This window comes from Chinchilla lanigera, unplaced genomic scaffold (assembly GCF_000276665.1).
Source record: "Chinchilla lanigera isolate Chin_1 unplaced genomic scaffold, ChiLan1.0 scaffold00060, whole genome shotgun sequence".
NCBI lineage: Eukaryota > Metazoa > Chordata > Mammalia > Rodentia > Chinchillidae > Chinchilla > Chinchilla lanigera.
The window spans coordinates 13349263-13360714 of NW_004955461.1; the positions used below are offsets into that span (position 1 = coordinate 13349263).

General features: G+C 38.9%; 1 long non-coding RNA gene across 1 annotated transcript in view; it reads right to left on the reverse strand.

Annotated features, from left to right (window-relative positions):
- Positions 1–506: 506 nt before the first annotated feature.
- Positions 507–11452, reverse strand: part of LOC102021946 — a 35396-nt gene continuing 24450 nt past the window's right edge. Inside the window, exon 3 of the long non-coding RNA XR_263085.1 lies at positions 507–715. This is a non-coding gene — a long non-coding RNA (uncharacterized LOC102021946). The remainder of the gene's footprint in view (positions 716–11452) is intronic.

The window sequence follows — 11452 nt, forward strand, 5'->3', positions numbered from 1 at the left end:
TGGAGGGCAGCACGTCTTCCTGACACTAGCATTTTCCTGGAACTATCCCACATACCAAGCTTCCCTGGACACAGACAAGAGGAGAATCCAGAGAGTCCCCCAAATAAAGTAAGGTTCCCAGTCATAGGTTTAGAAGAGAAGGGCCATACACTGAGATGAGCATATACGACAATTCTCAGAAGGAAGATAAGTGGAGCGTTGGCCTAAATATTTCCCTATTCTGAGTAAGTACTTGGGAGTGCTATTAAATATCCATAGATCATTATCCTGTGTTCTTGAACTGCTACTTGGGGCAACTCTGTAGGGTTGAAACAGTCTCCATGTGGCACCTTATAACCATATCAAGATCCTTCTAGAGATTAGTGCCTGGCAGTGGTCACTGAGTATAAATCTGGTGGTGTGTTGGCATTTTCACACAACTGATCCCTTGGAATATAGGGTTCAAGTCTCCCTTTGGTGGAAAGCTTCTTAGGCAGCCATTTACTCCCAATGTGGATGCATTCTACTTACAATACTTCACATAACTTTTTAGGACTGTAGAGCACATTGATTACTTCACGACCATCTCCGACAAGCAAGCTGACCTTGTGCATGTTTCCCTTCTACTTTCATATGTGGTTGAAACAGCACAACATGGAGTAGGAGATCTGGGTTCTTGAATACGCTGTAGATGCTAGAAATATGGGGTCCAGGTCTTCAGAGGGTGAGCTTTGACCTATAAAGGAGATGGAAAGAGCAGGCTGATACATCCCCCTGTTTCTCACTTCCCTAGACTACTCCAAACTGCAGTTGCCTACCTGACTGATGCTTCTGGGTCAGGGGAATGGGACAGTAAAGCAATATCTATGTCAACTTGATTATTTGTGGCTATGAAGCTAGAGAAGATGTGCAGTGCTATACTTTGCTTCCCATCTTTCTTATACCACTCATTTCCTTATCCTCTCCATCTTTGCCATCCTAAGTGGCCCTGGGCCACACTGTACAGCCAGTGAGTCCTGTACTGGGCAGTAAACCAAGGCCTTCATGCCCCACCATGCTCAGTGGCTGCCAAGAGCTGTACAGAGAGAATGCATCCTCAGCTCAGATGCTGAGAAGAATCCTGGGCACTGAGGGGCATTTCCAACTGTCGGTGCCATCTTCCTTGACAGAAGAGCCAAAGTGTATAGTTCATGTCTGCCCCAGCCTCACCGTGCCACATCAGCCTGCTTCTCCATGTGTAATAGAAAGGTCTGCCCAGCCTCTAGACTCCGGTCTTCTCAGGGGAAACTTGGAGGGAGTTGGAGGACTGAACCATAGCCTGCTTACCATAGCAGGTCTAACCCTGTCCCATGAGCATAGCATTAACCCATCATCTCTTAAATTTTCCACCTCTCAACATTCATGTTAGGGATTAAGTTTCAACACACGAACTTTGGATATGTTAAAATCATAGCACCATGATGGTCAGTTATCACACACACACACATACACACAACACACACACATACACACAGCTCTAGATCAACACTAATCTACTTTCTGCTCTCTGAATTTGTCTGTTCTAGACATTTCCTATAAATGGAGTCATATAACATATATATGTTACATAATTTATATGTTACATGACTTGTGTTTTGGTTCTCATGTGGCAGAATGTGGTCAAGATTCACCAGGCACCACTCCTTTTGCTTGGCCTCAGTGACATCAGTCTGATGTGAAGGCAACACCCCCACTCTCGCCTACCACTTCTTTCATCTGACTTTGATGGAGGTCTTTGAGCAAGAGATATTTTCCCATGCCATATGACACAAACACCAAAAGGCTGCTGATCTGGTTTTCTAGTCAGCTGGAATCTTTTCTCAAAATAAAATGAGTCACAGACTTAAAGTATCCTTCAAGAACAAATTTTCACCAAGGCAGAACCTTGGTTTGTTACTTAAAGACAGGGACTCAGGTGGGGCAGGGGCAGTCTTATGGGCTCTAGGTTTTCAGCTGGACTCATGCAGGACATTGCCATGAGATTCAGGCCTTCAGCTGGATTCTTTTGGTCTTTAGTGAGTGAACAGATTTCCTGTACTCTCTTTGTATATCATTCTTTGGGTAACTATTATAAAATAACTCTATAAATTATGTGCCCTGTACTGTTCCCCTTGTGAACCCTGATTACAACACATGGTTTTGTATCAGGAATTAGACTTTCAAATCAATTTCAAGAGAACATAATTTCAATAAATGGGATATCATGTAGCTTGATAGTCAGTGCTTTAGAAATGTTCACTACATTTTACTATATCTTAGTGTTTCCAAGAAATTGTTAACAAACTCCCTAAGTTCAGTTTTCTAAAAATTTAATGTAAGTGACTTAATATTCTTCTTACTTCCTCCCTCAGGCAACTTTTAAGCAAAGTCCCTTCTCATGGTTCCTTTCTGGTAATTAGTAATCTTTCACTATTTAAAAAGTAAAAAATTTTGAGAATGATAACTGCAGAATCACATTCAGGTATAAGAAATGCAGATTGTCTGTACTGTTTACACAGTCTTCTTTACCCCATTTTTCCGGTGGTGACATCTTGCAAAGCTACAGTACAGTGATGGTGAACCTTTTGGAAACCAGCGCCCAAACTGCAACCCAAAGCCCACGTATTTATTGCAAAATTCAAACACCACAATAAAATCTGAATACCATATAGCAACAAATTTTGTCTTAAAAGAAAAACAAATAACATGCATGTCAGAGGTTCACCACCACTGCTATAGGACAATATCACAGTCCAGATGATTGTATCAGGCTGGCTGATACAATCAAGATACAAAACTTCTCCAACCACACAAGGACCCCTCACCTTGCCCTCCACAGCCAAACCCACTTCTATCCTACCCCCACTCTCTCCTTAACCCCTGGCAACCTCACATCTCTTTCAGTCTGTTTGATTTCAAGAATGTTACAGGGTCACTTAAGCCTCTAATTAAGAATTAGCCATTTGACTTCAGATGTGGGAATGACTGTGTTCTGGAGCACCCTTCTTGTGGGGACTGACTTACATGGAGATAATTTAGTTGTGAAGATTTAGGGCCTATGAAACTTCTGATACTCTAGTATCTTCTGTTGAAAGGATTGGCATTATTGACAATATTGGAATGAGAATGTGTGAAGATTCACAGCAAAAGAAAGGAAGATTTTAAAACAAGAATTTTATACATAGCCTTCAAGAGGTGGGATAAGTAGTATACAAGTACATATTTCAACTCCCAGGTAGTGGCTAAGCAAATGTAAGTTTCTTACCTAGTGAAAGACTAGACTAGGTAGTGAGATGTGGCATATACATGGTTAAAAAAACATAGATGTGATACCAGAGACTCCTCTGTTCCCTCATTCCTAGAAGTCCTGAGCTGACCCCATCAACATTAGCTTCTGTGGTCACTGGGCAGCTACATGGGTGTTTCCAAGGCTGTGTTGCCTATGATGGCCCATTTATTTCATAATGTTTTTTTCTCCTTCCAGGAAATACAGAGGCCTAATGGTCAAGCCTAATTGTCAAGTTGACTGGCTTGGGAGCTACCTAACAGATTAGTAAAGCACACATCTGAGTGTGTCTGTGTGGATCATGGAGATATGACCTTGAGATCTACACCTGGCCCCTGATACTGTTCCCTTGTTTTGCTTCTCAGCCACCATGAGCTAGGCAGCTTAAACACCATAAGTGCAAACCATCACTCAAGAACTTGTTTTTCCCTATAAGATAAGGGGAAGGAATATTGGCCTTGTTCTAGTTGGAATCAAGCTCAATCCTTCATTGAAGTCGTTTGATTGCCTAAATTCAGTGTTGGATCTGTGAAACCCATGGGAAACATCTGCCCACTGTATCTGCAGATCTGGTCACCAGTAGCATCTTTGCTCCAAGTCAAGGAGATGGTTCTATCTAACCAGAAGACTGTACCATGTCTTTCTCTCCCTTGATGCTGCTTTGGGATGCTCTAGATCCATTAGGAAGCTAAACAAGTTAAAGCTGTGCTGGAGAGGCACAGGTTTGCCAGTTGGTCCTATCTTTGGTGGCTGTGGGTTTATTAGGTGAAGTGGTCCGCAAGATACTGTTTATTTTGCAAGGGTGCTTACATAGCTGCCTCACTTAATGGTTGCTGAATACATAGCCTATGCATCATTAGCAGAAACTGACATTCTTCAAATATAAGTAGTAGACTTCCCAGAAAACTACCCAGTGTTGGTAAGCATAAGTGTTTGTAAGAGAGTAGACTATCTCAAGAGGTAGAGGGGCATCAAAATAGTGAGGATGATTGGAACAAAGACTTTAGAGAGAAATCATCAAAAACAAAAAGAGAGCAATCAAGGGCCAAGTTTACATTAACTCTGAACCTTGGCTGCTTTCTTAGAAAAACTACTAAATAACAAATCTCAGAAAGAAGTAATAACAAGTTGGGAAAAGGAGAATCTTATTTTCAGATTTGCTAATAATAATGTTCTGCCTCAACAACAAAATAATTAATGAATGTAGAAAAATTATAGCCCATTTGCAGAAACAAAACACAGAAGCTGTCCTCGAGAAAGCCCAAATATTAAATGTACAAAATGAATATTTTAAACTAACTTAAACATGCTCAAAGAGGGAAAGGTGACAATGGGAAAATTACTGAAGAAAATAAGGAAAACAGTGTCTCCCCAAGTAGAGAATACCAGGAAGGAGAAAAATTATTTTTAAAAAAATAGAAACTGTGGGGGTAAAAGTACAATAACTAGAAACATTTACTATAATGGTTCTATAACAGAATTGAGCAGGCAGGAAAAAGAAACAAGGAACTTTGAAGGTGAATCAATGGAGTTCATCCAGTCTAAGGAACACAGAAAGTTGAGGAAAACGAAATAACCTAAGATCTCTGAGCCACATCAAGAAAAGCAACATGTTCACTGTAGAGAAGGAAAGAGGCAAAAAGAATATTTGAAGTAATAACCACAAATCCCTAAATTTGATGTAAGATGTAAATCTAAATAGCCAAAAACTTAACAAATTCAAAGTAGGATAAACTAGGATCAGTACAAAGGCACGCTATGGTCAAGGCAACAAAAGAAACTTGAAAGCAAGAAAGAAGCAATTCATTAAATACAAATTATCTGAAATAAAATTAGTTTTTCAACAGATTATACAAAGTAAAAGTCAGTGAGATGACATATTTTAAATGTTAAGCCAAACATTTCCATAAAGCAGTCTAGTTTTTTACAAATGGTCAACCGTAATTCAAAAACTTAAATGAAAAATAACAGAAGTAGCTCATAAAATTTAATCTGTGCACCATTCTGTGTTAGATGATAAAATGTGATGCTGTCCTATTCATCTCACTCAGGATGAATCATCCCTTTGTCCACCATATCCACACTGTATATGTTATCCACCAGTTAGTCACTTAGTATCTAGCTAAGTTACCAAATCAAGTCTGTCATGGTGTTATAGACCGTGAGCTCAAGTGACCCTTACCTGGTAGCCTAATTCTAACACAGTACTTACGTTACCTTACTTCATCTCATCTCACAGGCATTGTGTCACAGTCTTCAGAAGAAGGGTGAATACAATACAAAAATAATTTTCAGAAAGTGAGACTACATTTATGTAACTTTTATTACAATATTTTATAATTGTTCCACTAGCTGTTAATCTCTTATCATGCCTAATTTATCAATAAAATGATATATAGGTATGGATATATGAAAAAACACAGTAGATATCAGATTCAGTACTATCTACAGTTTTAGGAGCCCAGTGGGGACACTTAGGATGTAACCATTGTGGATAAGGCTGCTGTATTTACAAAACTATTCTCAGAAAAGTTAAGCCAGCCCACAGTATCATCTCCTGCTTTTGCAAGTTGCTGTGTCATTTCTAAATATGGTTTTGAGACAGAAGAGAAGTGCCTGACTCTCCTGGCTGAGGAGTGGCATGACTTGGCAGTGGGCTTTCCCACACCTCCGCTTTACTCCCACCTGCCATGAACTAGGACAACTTGCTTGAATGTCCTCCCTGGCTATCTAGCAGCCACTCTCCTCCAGTGCACTCCCAACAAGCGCGCAGTTCAGCTATCAGTGCAGTGGCTCTCCCCAGCCCCCACCCCTCCAGAAGCTACTGTTGCTGTTTTGAAGATGAGGTGGGGGCACTCTGGCATGGCAAAGACTAGGGAAAGATTATGTAGGGCCATTGTCAATACCTCCAACCCCAAGTTCTAGTCTTCCAGAAGATTCCCTGTTCTAGCCCTGATCCCTGACAGGATCACCACTGAAACTGTGAACCAGTAAAGTATAGTTCTGCTAACGGTCCTCATGTCTGAAGCTGTTCTGGAGCCCTGCACCAATCATGGACCTGTATTTGGACCAATCACAGGCCTGTACTTCTTGGGTCAGTCTAAGAGGGCTCACTTCCATGTACTGACCCCCTCTGTGCTGCAGCACAGCCCTTTGGTGGTCCTGTGAACCTGCTCGTGATTTATTTCTCAGATACTGTGGGCTCCAAAAGTCCTGTAAGATCCACTCTGGATGTTTATCCTGAGTAGTGTGAACAGAGTAATTGTTTCAAAAGAAAGTCCAAAAGCATTAAGGGTTGTTAGCGCTGAAGAGCTGCAGAGACCAGTACCCGGAAGAGTCAAACTGTAGTATCCAAACTTGGAAGATGCTGGACAGCAGTGGCGCAGTGACAGTCCAGCAACTGGCTGTGTCAACTGAGGGCATCCAGCGCTATCTGATGATATGAGGACTGCTAGCAGAACTACACTTTACCAATTCACACCTTCCATCTGAATCAAGCAACAGAACCCTAGGCTGAGTGGTAAGAACTTTATGTCCTCTATTTTGGGAACTTGGAAGATTTAAAGATATGCCCATCATACTATACTGAATAGGAGTTATTTTAAAAACAAAAATTTAAATAAGATGGTCTCGAGGACTGTCAGTTCAATAATTAAGCTAGAAACAGCTAGGAAAGGTCTTTTCCACACAGCAGTCTAAAATTTCTGAATGACTGCATGTAATTGATCACCAATTTATATATTACATTTGCTTCTTGGCAATATTGTTTCCTTTCAATTTCATATTTATTCTATTTAGCACCAATTAAGTATACTACAGCCTAGTTTGGTTCACATTAATATAGTCTCCACACTAAAGTAGCGAATTTAGTATAATCCTTTGAACTCAGCTGCCAAAAACCACAGGAGATACGCTGATGCTAAAATTCATTTATCCCAAATTGAAATTTAACTGAGCGTCCTATGCTTTTATTTGCCAAATCTGGAAAACTTACCCATAGATACTAAAGCTATAAAATAGGATCACTCCAGCCTTCAGGTAGCAATTTCCTCACACCAGTGTTCCAATGTTTTAAGATTTCCTGCCAATAGCAAAGCCAGATAACACGATAGCTCTACAGGATGCTAGGCTCAGAAGCTGTCCTGACAGGTGTGGTGGAACCATGGTTGATCTTTGCGCTCTAGCACAAAGGACCAGACAAGATTCCAGGAACTGTCATTTTATGCCTACATTTCATTGAGCACTTGTGCTTACTTCTGGCAGCACGTATACTAAAATTCAGTAGACACTAGTCACATGGATGTGAAGACCACCCTGAAGTATCAAGTAGGATCCTAACTCCAACTTTAAGTATCAGCCATAATAACTCCAGAGTCTAGCTGGGGACAAGAGGAATCCACTAGAGGCTTAATTTTCAATAATTTAGGGATTCTAAAATTTTTTCAGTCCTCATTGCATGATACCTCTCATTTCATTTGTCCACAGGTCAATTAAGTAAGGCTTTAACTCTATGTGGTTGGGTGAGTCAGGGTGAAAGGATTAATATTTTTTTTATGAATGGCTTTTGATGAGTTGTTTTCAAGTGGTTCTTAATATTTGGATAATAAGAAATATGTTTTTCCTTAGGACTATGCTTTCCCCAAACAACTCCCTCACTTTTCCTAATTTATCTCACACTAAAAGGCCAGGCATGACTAAATCCATCTTGAGGCAGAACCGGCAATGTTCTCATTGTCCTCAGCATTCCTTGGCCTTGTATATGCTACTGACCAGGAACCACAAAGTCAGCTGGTTAGGTCTGAGTCAGTGACAGTCCAAGCCAGTGCCTGAGCTCATTTTAGCATTTGTTCATTCCTGTTGATTAAAATGACTTAAAAGTTTCTAATGTGTGTACCAATGTGCTAGTCATTTCCAATTTTGTAGCATAGACCTATAAACTGCAACAGGAGCCTAGGTAAACAATATAATGGGCTTTTACTCCTATTTTTGCAAAGGGGATTCTAATCTTTCTATATTGCTTTGACCCAAATTACAGGTCCAGGTTTTTGGGCTGAATTTGGAGGTGGGATGGAAGGATACAGCACCAGGCATCAAGAGCACCTTTAGTACATCAATAGAGCTCACCTGGGTATCATGGGATGGTTAAATACAACCTACTTGACTAATCCATGGATGCATGCACTCCACATGGACTGTGCAGATATGCTTAGAGTTACCATTCCCTAAGAGACCCCATGAAACTCACTCTTGCTTGCTCCAAACCTACCAAGGGAAGCCCCCCATGGGAAACCTGATCGAGTGATGCCCTTGACCCCAAAGAGACTTTAGCCCAGAAGTCTTTACCCCTCTTTCTCATTCCCTACCACTGAGTAAGCAAACCTGTCTTAATTGGGTCCTATGAGGGTGCTACTTTCTTCCCATAGGAATCTGTAAAGAGTAAGTTATTTCCATAATTTCACACACTGTTGAGCTGTCTCCTCCATGTCCTACCTGATCAACACACCTAAGCCTCTTTTCCTAGTTGGGGTTCTCTTTGAGTGTGGCTATCTTGGTCAGAATGAATTGAATCCAACTCAGGCAAGGGCCATAAGGGCAGGTCCCAGTGTAAACACATGTCCTGTGAGAAGGACATCTGGTCACAATTCAGACATGGGCATCAGGACATCTGCCAGGACAAAGTATTTCCTGAAAGGCGCACTTAACCACCCATGACCTAAAGCTGGTTATGGTAGGGTTAGTTTACAGCAACTCTCAATTAACACCTCAAGATTAAATTAGGACAAAAATGCAAAGAAATTTCCTATTTCTCCATAACCATATCAGTACTTATAATTGTTTGTCTTTTTATTTTAGCCATTCTAGTAGGTATGAATTATATCTTATTATTGTTTTGATTTTTATTTCTTTAGTGACAATAAATTTGACCATCTATTTTGATCATGTGGATATTTGATTTGAAGATATCTATATTTATCCCTTGCCTATTTTGTAAATGTTGTCTTTTTCTGTTTTGTAAGAGCTCTTTATATAAGTTCTCTATCCAATATATAAACTGAAATTTTTTTTTTCTCCAAATCCATTTCCTTTCATTTGCTTCATAGAGTTCTTTGGAGCACAAAAGCTGTTACTATTGATGAGGTCCAATTTGTTTACTTTTTAAAATGGGCTTTAGGTGTCATATGTAATAAATCGTTGCATACCCTAAAGTCAAGATGGTTTGCACCTCTGTCTACATATTCTTAAGAGTTCTATAGTTTTAGCTCTTGTATTAAAGAATATGATGCATTTTGAGTTAATATCTATATATGATGTGAGGCAGGCATCAACATTCTTTTGCTTATGGATACTCCCTGTCCTAGCACCACTTATCAGAGACCATTTTCTATTGCATTCCAGCCTCTCCTCTTTAAATACATTTTAACTACTGAAAAATACACAATTTTTAAAAAATATAACAAATATAAGGCAAATATAAAACATAGGTTAAATAGAAAAATAGGTACACATATACACTAGTCTAGCATTGACTCAACAAAACATGCGGAAAATATATTAATTTGACACTACTCAATTTGTGCTTCAAAGTAAACAAATATTACAGTGATCATATAATGATATAAAGTGCAATTCTTTAACAAGAACAAATACATGAAACTGAGGTGAAAATAATAGCTCCACAAACATTACTAAAAATTTCAAAACACTTCCTTCAGTTTTGACACCCAAAGAAGGTAGAAAAATCTGTAATGGAACAAAATCAGCAACATCATGCCTCAGATGTAGCATTATACTGTATGTAAAAATTGCAGAGTACACATTCCTTGTAAAATCACAAGAAATAGTAGCTCAAATAGAGAGACAATAAAGACCCTAACATATCCAAAAGAAATGGAAGTCCTGCCATGTAAGCTGTCACACCATATTGAAGTGAAACTGGAAACTGACTACAGAAACATACTTAGGACACAATAACTTTTTCTCTTTCTCTCCCTCCCTCCCTCTCTTTCTTTCTCTCTCCCTCCCTTGCTCCTTCTCATTACCTATCATTTATTTCATACTGTATTTATACATTAAGCTTTCATGTAAGAGAAACTATGCAGTGCTTAAGCTGTGTGCATCCATTTTCCCACAAATGCCTCAAGTTTATCCTTCTTTTTGGCAGAGTAGTACTCCAACATGTATAAATTATTGTCTTTATCCATTCATCCATTGATGGACATATAGGCTGTTTCCAAGATTTAGCTATTATGAATTGCGCTGCTATAAACATGAGTATGCATACATCATTGAGTTATGTTTCAACGCTTTCAGGAAGATACCTAGAAGGGGAATAGCTGAATTAAATGGAATTTCTATTTTTAGTTTTTTAAGGAATCTCCATACTGATCTTCACAGTGGTCCTGTCAGTTTACACTTGTATTTTTAGTCCCCTTGTCAAAAATCAATTTAAAAACAGATATAAGGTTAATTTCTGAACTGTAAATTCTGCTCCACTGATACATACATGTATATCCAGTGACTCTACCACTATGCCTTCATTGTCGTAATGTTGTAAGTTGGAAAATTAGTGAATTCCCTAATCTTGTTCCTTGGGATTTTTTGGGTTTTCTCAGTCCTTACATTTTTCTATGAATTTTTTGGTCCTTACATTTTTCCATGGATTTTGGGACAGTTTCTCAATTTCTTGGAAAATAGAAAGTAAGCCAGGTGGGATTTTTGATAGATTGCATTGAATATGTAGGTATTCCTGAAGACTATTGCCACGTTAACAATATTATTCTTCAAATCCATGAGCCTGTCTTTCCATTTTTAAAGTGTTCTCTAATTTCTATGAATCTTACACCATTTGCTATATTTTCTTCAGTTTTTGCTCATTTGATGTTATTATAAGTGGAATTTATTCCTTAAATCATTTTCAAAATATTCATTTCTACTGTATGAAAATATAATTAATTTCTGCTCATTAATTTTTTACCCTGTAGCATTGCTTACTTATTCTAATCATTGTGGGTGCCCTGTTCTTGAATTAAAGGGAAAGTACATAACTATTCAAAAGATATTTTTGCATCTACAATCTTGCTGATTATTTTTTATGTCTGGTATCTTTTTGCTCCTTTCTTATTCCTTGCTGCTTTCTCATGTGTTATTTTCTGGGATATCACATGTATT